Below are 12,814 nucleotides of genomic sequence, written 5' to 3'. Positions count from 1 at the left end.
GACATTTGAACTTTTAAGTGAAAATGTGGCTCACCTATCTTGTCAAGTAAGGGTATTCTCGGAAAAATATTGGGACAACAATTTTGAACATTTGAGCTACTATGAACTGAAAAGTAACGTCTGCATTCCTTATTATTATTTCCTGTAATAAACAATCAAATGACCCATGTATTATCTTCCTGCATAAAATTTCAGAAGGGAAAATAATTATTAGATATACTGCTTGCATAAATAACAAAATTATTTTTGCATTTGAAGTCTATTATAATATGATTTGATAGTGACTTCTGGCACTTGTGAAATAATCTTAGGTATTGCTTCCCTCTCTTTTTTTTAACTTTTTGAAATATTACTTGCAATGTTTTAAAAACGGAAATTGTTGCCATTCCAGTAACTCTAGCAATAGAGTTTGATGTATTTTTTAATGCTCACGCTCACCAAATACAAGGCATTTTTGTAGTATGCAACTGTTTTTAAGAGTATAACAGTGTAAACACAAACTTGTCATGAGCTTTTGACACCAAAAAGTTAAATAGATTTTGCAGCATTATCCAACATTTTCAGTAATTCTGAACACTCCCTCTTCCTCCATCTTCCCTGCAGTTTTAATGCTGAGTATGATATATGTTGTGGAGTATCTCTCCGGTCAGTTTAGGTCAGCTGTCCCAGTTGTGTACTCCTCAAATTCTTGTGTGCCTTCAGCCAATTCACTGTCAGGGCAGTGTGAGAAGCAGAAAATACTTTGATGCTGTGCTAGCACTGTTCAGCAGCAGATAAAAAAAATAATGCGTTATCAACACTGTTTTGGTCACAAAACCACAACATAACACCATATTAATATTTGGTGGGGTTTTTTTTTTGTTGTTGTTTTTTTTTTCCCATCTAAAAAGCTCATTCTTAATTGTGTTTCAATAATACTTGATTTTTGAGATTTAAAAATATTTGACATTTCAGAGAGTGCATAATTAATGAAAGGTGGTGGCAGATGCCCTTCAAATATTTGTTTCTCAGTGTCTTGTTAAAAAATCTGGTGTCAATACTCAACACTTTAACATAGTTTATTGATGCACATCTGCTCCACAAATTAAATAAAGTTTTGTGATTTCCTGAGTTTGACCCTAACAATCCATGAAATACCTGTGAAAACATTATTCACTGCACTTTTCCTTGCAGTAAGAAAAGCTGTGATAGATTGATTTTACACTGACTGATTCAGTTTTTGAAAGTGAAGCATTGTATTAGTCTACAGACTATTTAAATCACAGGAAGAAAACAGATATTGAGAATAAATGAATCATTAGTTTCAGCCTGTTACTAAGTATTGTCCAAAGAAGCATTCTGAAACAACTTCTTCAATGCTTTTTGCAGATAATTTTTCTCAATAGTGGCAATATAATAAAGTGATTTGTTCAGTGGTGATGCTTCATTCATTTATAGAAGAAACAATTTGCAGACAATCAGTGCTCATTTCCTGGGAAAAATGCTAATTGAAAAAATGGCCTCTTTATACAACACAAACACATTTGTTGAGTCCCAGTTCCTCAAGCTTTTCTTTATGTCTTGAAGGGATTATAGAAAGGAGCAACTGTTGAGATGGTTGTCATTCTCAATGTGCTTAAATTTAGAGAGAACTGGCTGATTATGTGGATTTACATTTTGTCTCCTGATCTGAGTAATAAAAATAGATATGCACAGGATGTCGCAAGTTCAGAGCAAAGAACATTCTCAGGTGTGGAAAAAAATATAAGGAAAAAAAAAAAGGAAAAGAGGTTGCTCAGAGATAGAATTCAGGGGGGACTGTTAAAGTCTCTGCTCCTGAATGGAGGTTATTCTCCTGTGATAAGAGTTTGGAGAGAGAAAGGGAGCTCTGCTTCAGCAAGGGCAGATGGGCTGTAATTCCAGGTGGAGCAGAGTGGTGACAAAACACTGGAGCAAAATCCTGCAAAGTAAAAGAAAGGCAAACAAACAAGGAAAATTGTGTCAGCGTTTTATAATTTCCTCTTTAATCCTTGATCTTGTCTATGATTCTTTTCAAAAGAAGAAAAGTGGAGGAAAGTGGAATTTGGAGGATATGGTAAAAGTTAAATGGTGATGGTAATTTAATTAATTGCCCTATCTTCGAAATGGCAATCTGTACCCTCCAAGTATATTGAACACTATGAGTCAATGGAAAAGAGTGACACAAATGCCTACCCAGGATCAAATTTACACAAGGAAAATGGAGAAAAAATACTACATAAATATTTTATTCTGCCACAATACTGGAAAAATATATTAGTAGCTTTCAGTCATATCCCAAAAGAAGGCCAGCAGAAGTAAACTAATTACAAATATCACAGTTTCAATAGACTTCCAAAATGAAAATATTTGTGAAGCTTTTTTTTAATATATATTTGTTGTGAGCAAATCTGTTGCATGGTATGGAGATTATTACTGCCCAAATACTGTGATTTGATAATTTCAAAGGTTTGTATGAGATTTTTTCAGCAGAAACACCTCCAAATGTTCATTAAAGTGTTGGATACAGTTTTTAAAAGACAATTTTGTAGGACATGGGGCAAAGGTTTTAAGGAAAAACAAATGAGAATCAAACTCGAAACAAAGAACTTTTTTATGAGGGTGTTATGAACAGGTTCTTAAAAATATTAAAAATGCTTCTGCCCAAATTAAGGTGCAAACAGGATCATATGCCAAAGTCAATGGTATGGATTTTATTTAATAGTAAATATGGCAGAGAGAGAAAAAAAATGAAGAAAAATAAATAAAAAAGTAGTGGGGGACAGAAAGATAGTGACAGAGACAGATTAAAGAAAACATCACCACTCTGTGGACCCCACTGTCATCCTGATGATCCCCTCCAGCTGGTTTTCTTGGTGGTGAGGGTCCCTCCAAAAGCACAGAATCTGGTGGGTTAACAGATGTTTAGGCCAGGAGGGAATGTCCAGGTACCTCCCCCCGGGGGAGGGGTGTGAGTTTGACACCTCCTCTTGCAGCAAACTCTATGTCTGGTGCATCACTTTGTGTCACGTGAAGTCCTGTGCTGCAAGGCCTCAGGAAAGAGTCTGGGGAGCACTTATGTATGTATATAAAAATTATTCTAAGTGTGTTTGAAATTTAAAAACAACCAATAATAAAAATTAGTACTTTAATATTATCTACTACTATTATCTAGTAATTTCCAAAATATAAACTTTTCATCCAATTATGCATATTGATCAATATGTCTGTTGTTATACTGAAAAAAAAGGCTTATATGTACCACACTGAGATTTTTTTAGAGGAGGTGGATAGAGTAAAAGAAGGGAAAACACATTTCCTGTTCACAAAAATTGTTGAGATTTAAATTATTGGCAGTATTTTTAAAGAGAAAAAAAGAAAGTTATCAGACTATATCTGATAAAATATGCACCTTAGGAATCAGAACTACATTAGATGGAAGAATACACTTAAAATATTTTGAATGGTGTTACTTTCTTTTTGACTCCAGTGAAACTGTGAAAAGAATTATTTTTAAAGTTAATTACTTCCAATGTTAGTTACATGATTTGTGGTACGTGTTTTCATTGATTGTGTATAAAGAAACTGAATGAATGTGTAATTCAGTGTCTTTGCTCTCTGGGAAATACTGAAGAACATTTTGTTCTCAAGAGTCTTTTTCTATCCATAGCAAAGGCCAGTGTGACTGTACTAAACATCCACTGACAGGATGGAGGGGAAACAAAGGACACAGAATCAGCTTAGGAGAATGTCCATGGTTGCAGATGTTTGCCTTGATACTGTGAAGATTTGTACCAGACCTCAAGTTTATGCTCTGTGAGCAGTCCTGGTAAATTTAGATGAACTATCAGAAAGCATGAAGTTAAGGGAATAGACAGGTTTTTTTTGCAGAAAAATTAGTTTGGTTCCTTTTTTTTAATTTTTATTTTCCTCCCTGGGAAACAGTACGGCACACTAGAGTGTATATCTGATTGAAAAGAAAATGGACCTGATCAAAAGCATGGCTTTGTGTGTTTTTAGTATTTGCACTTTTCCTCATATATGTTACAGAGTGTATTTTTGTGGGTTTAAAACTAGATATTTCTTCTTGGTTAAGCTCTGTAAGTATTTGTTGGTTTAGGGTATTTCAAATAGGATTATACTTTTATAATTTTAGAGTATTTGAAACTATTTCAATATTAAACAGAAATACTATTCTTGTTTTTATTAAAAAATATTTCCTTCTATCTATAAAAAGAATGAAGATATACATATCTCTTCCTAAACTAGAAATCTAAAACTTGATCGAGGGTTGCTTAATTCCTCCTTATATCTATAGAAATGATAAATAGTTGAGATACAATGCCTACAAGATACACATAGTGAGTCCTAATCACTCAGACTGAGGCACATAAATTGATAGGAGTTCCTGAGCACTAAGGCTTATAGAAAATGTCATCTTTATACTCTGTCTTGAATCAGGTTACTGAGATGCTTATATTGAATGCATTTTAGACAAGGATTCCGTTGCATTGTTTAGTAGGCAACTCTTATAACTCGAGGTCTTGGTTTTACTTTATCCATTGTTTCTGCTTTAATTTCCTTTGGGAATCTTATCAGAAAAGATTAGAGTGTAACAAGCAAATAAAATGTCCTGATAAGACTGAATAAGGGAAAAAAGTTGCTATATGGCAGATTGTGAAGTGAGAATTTCTTGATAAAAATCTTTATTCTGAAGCCTTGCTAGGATCAGTCTACCTGGAAAGACACTTGCAAGGACAGCAAATTTGTCTTTTTTCTGAGTAGTCAGAAACATTTAAAAGTAAGAAAAAGAATTTTCAAGTAAAAAATAATGTACTTTAATTAAAAAAAAAAATCAGTTCAGCTGTGTGTCATACATATTGCAAATGGAAATATTTTATATTTCATTTGATAGAATGAGAGCCAAGAAATTATTATAAAAACAAAGGAGAGACATCAGTACCTGCATAGCTTAAGAATGAGAATAATTATTTAGATTGAGAAAGAGGGATTTGAGATAAAAAGGTTTCTTGATAAAGAAAATGAAAAAAAAAAAAAATTAGGAAAGAGAAGAAAATCTGAAAAGAACACAGGAAAGACTTACTGTATAAATGGACTGAGAAGCACTTTGGGGTAATTAATATTTTTAGGGTGACAATGTTCATTTCCTAAATAAAACAAGAGAAAGAAACTCCCTGGTGTATTGAATGAGATCAAAGAGAATGAACCTGATTAACCAATGGCAGACACGGGGGACAAGATGAACTAGGTGAGGAAAAATGTTCAAGCAACTAAACTTTCCTTCTAAAGGTGTAAAAAGTGAAATAATTTGAGTATAAATCATATAGTCATAGAATCATTTCGGTTGGAGAAGATCTTTAAGACCATCAAGTCTAACTGTTGACCCAACACTTCCAAATGCACCAGTAAACAGTGTTCCATTCCGTTCCATCCCTCTAACTCATTTCCTGGGGTAGGAAGAGCTCCTTCAGAAAGCCTGCCTATGCATGTGTGAATGAAATGGTGTAAAAAGTCTAGTTTGCATAAGAGGTATTCACCAGCTTAACTATAAAATGAAGTTGTTTGACCCCCCCATGCCCCATCTTTCTTATTTCTTCTCTTTCTTCTCCTTCTCTTTTTTCTTGTTCTCTTTCATTCTCACTGTTTATCCCAGGTCCTGACCATATCCACATGGCAGGATCAATATGGGATCTAAGGACAGGGGATTTTTTTTCTCTTTCTCTCTATTCTCCATTTGTCTCTTCCCCTGCTTTGCCTGGGAAAAGCACTGCCATAATATTCAGTCTAGTAAAATTTAAGGCTTGCTAGCCACCACTTTTGGTAATGTATTGTAAAATTTCAGGGCTTGTCCTCCACACTTAGCCAACCGTAATATTAGGCTGATTGCTTGAGTTTAGGTGCCTGCATAAAAAAAGTAGAGGAGTTGCCTGACACATGGTCTTTGCTCAGACTAATGAGAACTTACCATCAACATCTCCCCCCTCAGTGGGTCATGACATGAGTCCTTTCCATTTCTGCCCATTTTGCTACCTCTTTGTGAGTGGAAAAATCTTCTTGGCTAAACTGTGGATTAGGGTGTTTTCCCAGAGAAGAATATAGTGATATTGCTGAAGGCAAACACTTCCTCCTGTTGTCAAGCCCTTCGGCATAATGTGTTCACCATGTCATTTTCTAAATTGCTCTATGATCCTTTTTCCTCTCTAAAGCATTATAGAGCATTTATGTTAAACCAGGAGGCTAAGATAGATGGCCCTAGAATTTTTTTTTTTTAACAAGTTAGATTTTTTTTCTGTCAGCCTCGATTTTGATAAAATGATTGATGAATTGTACTGAGAAGAATGTAAGTCACAGCCTTGTTTCACTATGACAGTAGAGTTTATTGCATTTGAGTAAATCTAAATAAAAAAATGGTGAGAGAATAATATCTCAAAAGCTCTTGATTAATAATATTTCATGTTATTTTTCCTGTTTTTGTCAAGCAAATAATATCTCTGTTAATTTTTTTTTTTTCCTGGCACATAGTCACAAAACACTTCATATGGTACAGAATTCAGGCAGAACAGGTTTGCAATAGTATGGCAAGTGTAATGGTGCCAGTTTGCATTTCAGAACTTAGAGATGACTGGCCATCTGGGAAAGGGGGTAATTTAAGGTCAACACATGAATAAGAATAAAAGCTGATATGCACTTTTTCATCTGCAGCAGCTATGCTGCCAAAAGATTGATATTAAAGTACAAAAGTCAAGTATTGTATGTTCCAGCAATAATACATTCATAAATTTCAGGAGATCTGTCACATTACTTTTGTTCCAAGCACATGACTCTAGCGGATATAAAAGCTCCTCTCAAGGCAGTGCCACCTAGTTCACAAGTAAAACTGGTATGACATTATTTAAAACACAATTTAGTGTAAATTGCAGTTCCCCATGAACAACAGAAAATTAAGCCAATAATGTGAATAAAAAACTAATTCCATTAGCTACAGCCTAAAATTGTGCAAATTGTTGGCTGCCCAGAGGAAAGAAAAAAACCTTACCCATACAAATTTTGTTTAGCCTGACTAACTTCACCAGTTAAGTGTGGATTTCACTCTGAGGATTGTTATAGATATATTTACTTGTTTGTGGCAGCCAAATACTAGAAACTCAGCTACTCTCCTCATGAAGGTACTGCATTTATTGGAACTTCATATCAGTGAATATGTTTAAAGGCAAGCACAAGTGCAAAAATAAAGTATGTGTAAGAGTGGACTTCACTATCATTGATGAGCATATATCATCAACATTATCTTGGTTTGGCTCTTCTATGCCTATGAAAGTGATAGTTTTTTATTGCATTTGTTTTCATGAAATCTTATCAAATAATGTATTTGAAAATATGTTTGTGCTTCACATGTAACTGAAAATGAAGTAAGAGCTTTTCTCATTAAAATCAGTATATCAGCCTGGAGAAACAATGACTAAATTTTTAATCTGGAAATTACTTGATCAGTTCAAATTAAGGGAGAAGGACACTCCAGTTTTATTTTTCCAGTCTTATATCCATAATTCCTAAAGAGATAAAACCTTGTCTAATAGGTCTTTTCATAACTTTTGGAAATATTTTCCCAGTTTTATAGACACATACACATGTGCACAGTCATCTTTGCATAAGGAGGTTATACTCCTTATATTATGAAATGCTAAGTTAATGCTTTAAAGAGATCCCAATGAATGAGCAAAGCTGAAGTTTCTTCATAGAATTTCTCAGCCTAGTGCAAACAACATAGTCTATTCAGGAGAGATACAAGACACAACTTTCACATATTCCTCGCAGATTTCTCTCCTCTGACATCTAAAGAGAAAAATCAGTGTAAATATAGATTTCATTTTTAGCAACAGAGTAAATGAGACAACTGTCATCTCAGTGCAGCTACTGCTGGGCTGCTAACAGCACCTGAAGTAACCATTGCAAAGCTAACTTCAAACTCTTATACTGTGGAAAAGCTGATGCAGTATGACAAGAAAAAATAAAAACCAAAATAGAATAAAAGCGTTTGTTAAAAAAAAATTAATCTAGGTATTAAACACATGGGGAAATAATAAAAAAAAAACCACATTAAATTTTTAAAGTAAAGTTGATATAGGAAACATGTTTTTCAACTTGTCAAGAATTTAGTCTGGAAATTAGACAAATCTATTTCCAGAATATGAAAAATTTAGAACATTGTTTTTCAATACTAGCAGCAGAGGTATGAAAGTTGCATAGGAAACTGGAGGACAGAGTAAAAATTGTCGATTAACAGATTACAGATCACTCAGGGTAAGGAGATTCTTTTAATTTTCAATTTTTATTACTCAATAATAATAATTCTCCCATAGGATTTTACTACTTCAGTGCATATTGATTCTGTAGTATTCATAATATCAGTTTGAGATTTATTCTTATACTTCTATATTTTAAAGACAATAATTATGCATTGTGCAATATATAATATATACTATATATAATTATACATCGTAATACTTATGACAGCAATGACAGGAAGCATATACTACATGAGACATTTCAGAATGTGTGTGTTTTTCCTTTAAAATCTTCCTAAACAATTCCATGAAAATTTTAAAAATTTGCAGTGTTCATCATTCTGTCACAGAAGCATCACACATATATGAAACTACACAAAGAGTGATATTTTTTGTGAGATTCTTTAGAGTCCACTGTTACCTGCCTGTTTAATTACCTCATGCACCTTTTTCATCTTGTATTTTATATAGGAGTAGCAACTATCCTTTCCCACACAAATAGAATTGAAACATATCTGTTCATCTTCAAACTTGTGGATGACTGCCATATATTCAAAAGTCACAGCACAATTCTGTACCCAAAAAAGAGCTGGGTACAGCTGCTTCTAAATCCTTCTTCTCTGTGTAACCAAGTTCCTCTTTAAAAAAAGATACGAGGAGGGAAAACTAAGCAAATTAGTCTCCCCCTCAAAAAAAAACCCACAAAAAACTATTTTTTAGATTTACTAAAAGATACTGTGTAAAGTTCAGATCAGCCAAAAAATGTTGAAGAGACCTTTTACCACCTCAGAATAGTGATCTCTGCAGAGTATGTGACAAAGTGTGCAGAAACAGTTCACCAGGACCCAAGTTCTGCAAGGACTTCCGGACTTGCATATAATGAGACTTTTCAATGCACAGCTAATTTAGCTCTTATTCATGTGCAATGAATTCTTTCTTAGCTGGGCACTTTGTGAGCTTAGCAAAAAGTCTACTGTGTATTTTCAGTCCACAGTTTTCAAAGGCTTATCATTCTGTCAAATCAAAACAGATTTCCTATAGGACAGTAAAGACACAGCTCCTCAGTGAAGGTTATTTTGTAAAGCTTTATCTTTCAAATGAACTTCAATTCTTTTGACTGCAGAACCCATGGAAAATGGCTGTGCGAGTGATTTATTTTTAATATAACAATGATAGAAAAAGTTTATTTTCCTACTCATTTCATGTTTAAATTGCTAACTAATTACTGCAGAAAAAAAAGGAAAAAAATTAAAATTTGCAAAACCATCACCATGCAGATGACTGCGGTTTTTATGGAGAGTGTTTTGGATAGTTGGGCATGAGAAAATACAGGATTAGTAAAGAAACTTTTTAATTATATTAGTGGTGCTATATCTAACAAATCACAAAAATCTATTGATTTCCATATTTAAAAAATCACTGAAGTTTCCTACAGTATAATCTTATACTGTATATTATGTTTGCTGGTGCATACGTAAGGAAAGTTAGCTTCCTTGCAGGATGTTTTCAGGCATCTATGACACCAACATTTGTCTTGTGACTTTTGAAGTGGGTTTTTTTTCTTATAGTGATGGAGAATATTGCTTACCTCCAGCTTACAAACCACTGTCTATACAGAAATTAACTAGAATGGTGTGAAATCATGATTCTAGAAAAAATGGTTATATGGCAGTGAGGAAGATTTGGCTTTAAAATGGTCTGCTCACAAGGATGAAAAATAAATTCAAATCAACTAAACATTGGCAGGTACAATATTATGGAAAATCAGAAACAAAATGCTGAAAAGTCAGAAGCAAAACATAAGCAAATGCTTATAATTTAGGCCATATCAGTTTTCTGCACAAATGAGACAGAAATCGCTGGAAAAAAATCTTATATTCATGCAGTTCATAAAATCATGTGATCACATATTTAGTTATTCATATTCCATATATAACTCTGTAGAAAATAAGGGTTACATATGCAAGTCTAATCTTGCAATTTCTCTCTAGAACTTGACTTTTTTAATCTTCAATAATGATGATATGCTAAAAGTGTGATTTCCTAGGAGTTTGACAAAGTAAAAAGAAAATGTTAATGCCATAGAAGTCAGTAGAAAATGCAGATACATGATGCTGACATTTAGAGACAGTAGATACCTTCACCCCTTGAGCTTGAGTGAGCAAATGATGATATTAATAGATTATTAAACTCGGTAAAACAAGATTAAGTAGAAAATGGCACAGGAAGATGATTCCTTTGGAGAGGCTTGCAAAGAGCCACTTCATTGGTTTCATAATTTTTTCTAGGATGATATTGATGACTCAAGCATTTACTTTTGTCCTATGGGCAGGATGTACTTAAATAGCCACATTTTCATGTGCTTTCTCTGTCTCTTGAGAATTATATGCACAGCAGAAATATATGTGGAGGTACATGTGGATCACATTTTTATCCTTGCTTATTGGTCTGTCACTTTTACCTTATGTCTCTCCTTGTCATCACTTGTTTATTGTCACACTTTTTACCTTACTGTGCGCTATTTCTTCTTTTGAGAGATTTTCAAAAAGATTTTCCGATAACACTGTGCTGATTCCCTGAGTGGTCCTGTGTCCTTTGAGAACTTGTCTGCAGAGTGATGAGGGAACCATATCTTACTTACAGTGCCTGGCATTACTTGTGAACCGTTTTGCCTCTGAATAAATACATGCTCAGTAAAGAATGAGAAAATGAACAATGAAAAAACCTTTGGGAATATAACCCTCGGTTTTTCATGTCCTTCATGGACCTTTTTTGCTTTCCAAACATTCTGTATCAAACAGCCAATCAGCTTGCAAAATTTCATACTGACCTGTTAAAGTCATACAATTATATTAGTCAGGGATATAAATAATAAAAAAATAAATAATAAATAAATAAAAATATTTGCATAATATTAGGCATTGATGGACCGAAAAGAAATTCTTTCTCTTCTAAAGTATTTTTAGCTAGTTGGTTTTTTGCTTTGTTCTTGTTCATATTTCTCTCCACCCACTGTGTCTTACACAGGAAATGTGATCTCAGCATTTAATTATGAGTTAAACTTTTGCACTTGGGCTGTTCAAAGGAATTTCAATTAGTCAAATGAGACAAAATATCTTCATTGACCTTCAAGCCATACTGCAAATAAAGCAAGATCAGTTTTTCACAGTCTCCCTCTGCTGAAGTCTTAGACAGCAGTGACAAAGGTGAACAGAGATGCTTTTAAAGATGATGTTCTGCACAAATTTATGGCAAACCAAAATGTTACATACTATGCAAACAGAAAGAGAAATTATTTTCCTACTGCCAGTCTGCCATACCACTTTACATGCACTCAAAGAGGAGAAGACTAAAAAAATCACTTTCTCTGCATGACTCAACCACAAAATGGCATAATCAGGGTTTCTAGCCTTTTCTGAGCTAACACTTTCTCACAGACAATCTGCAGCAGTCCGGTTTAGATGCTGATAGAGGATCAAAATTTATCTATTTAATTAAGTCATATGATTTGAATTTTAGTTTATAACTATAAACTAATTCAAAAGCAAATGCTCAAAAAGCATTCAGGGGAATATTAGATATTTATTTCCAGGTTTTCAGAGATAAGTAGTCATTCTGGATGTCTGTCTTTTTCTGTACTTAAAATTGAGTACTGCTGAGTGGGAAGTTCTCAGTATGTTCTGAAAATCATAGCTTTTAAACCAGCCCAAAATAGATAAAATTAGTATTTTCAGTTTTAAGAAAACTGAAATATGAATATACAGTGATAAAAGGAATTTGTAATGAAAAAATAAGGATCTCAAGTGATTATTAGACAGATAAAGGCTTTACTTCCATTTCTAATGTATCCTACACTGGTTAGTGTGGAACTTCTTAGACCTTAAGACTTGTTAACTTATCCTAAAAATGCAGTTCTTGTTACAGTTAATACATACGTGTTTCCAGCTAGTAAGTTCTTTCTTAAAGTAAAACGATAAAGCTCAAAAACTCTGAGTCAAAAACAACCTCTAAAATTATCCTAGTTATTCTTGTCCTTACGTCAAGCTGGGCACAGCAGCCAGAGTAATATAGTTTGGTCTATTCAAGCCATGAAAAGATGGTCCCAGCATACACAGAATGAGGAAGTATTTAATTTGAATTTAGCAACACTTGAGGCACATTAGCAACATTCTTTACTGCTAAGTGGAGCCTTGCATGCCAACTGGCATAACAGAATAGTGTTCTAACATACTCCCTGGTGCTAACCATTATAATTTTAGACTGGGCCTTGTTGAAGGCTTTAAATTCTGTTCACCTTTCCATTTCCAAAAAAAGATTATTGAATTCCCTCTTCTCAAAACAAGATGCTTTGCAAATGACAGCTCTTTTTATGTTCTCCTTTACTTACTCCTTGCATGACACAAATTGTCAATATTCCATAGAATAAAAATAGAAAAAGAAAAGATACTCAGGCCAAGAACCAGAATTGAGCTGACTCTAAACTTTTCAAAACTAATGACTTGACATTTATC

The sequence above is a fragment of the Passer montanus genome, unplaced genomic scaffold, assembly GCF_014805655.1.
Source record: "Passer montanus isolate IOZ18808 unplaced genomic scaffold, ASM1480565v1 scaffold11, whole genome shotgun sequence".
Classification (NCBI taxonomy): Eukaryota; Metazoa; Chordata; class Aves; order Passeriformes; family Passeridae; genus Passer; species Passer montanus.
Note: the sequence above shows the minus strand (reverse complement) of the source record.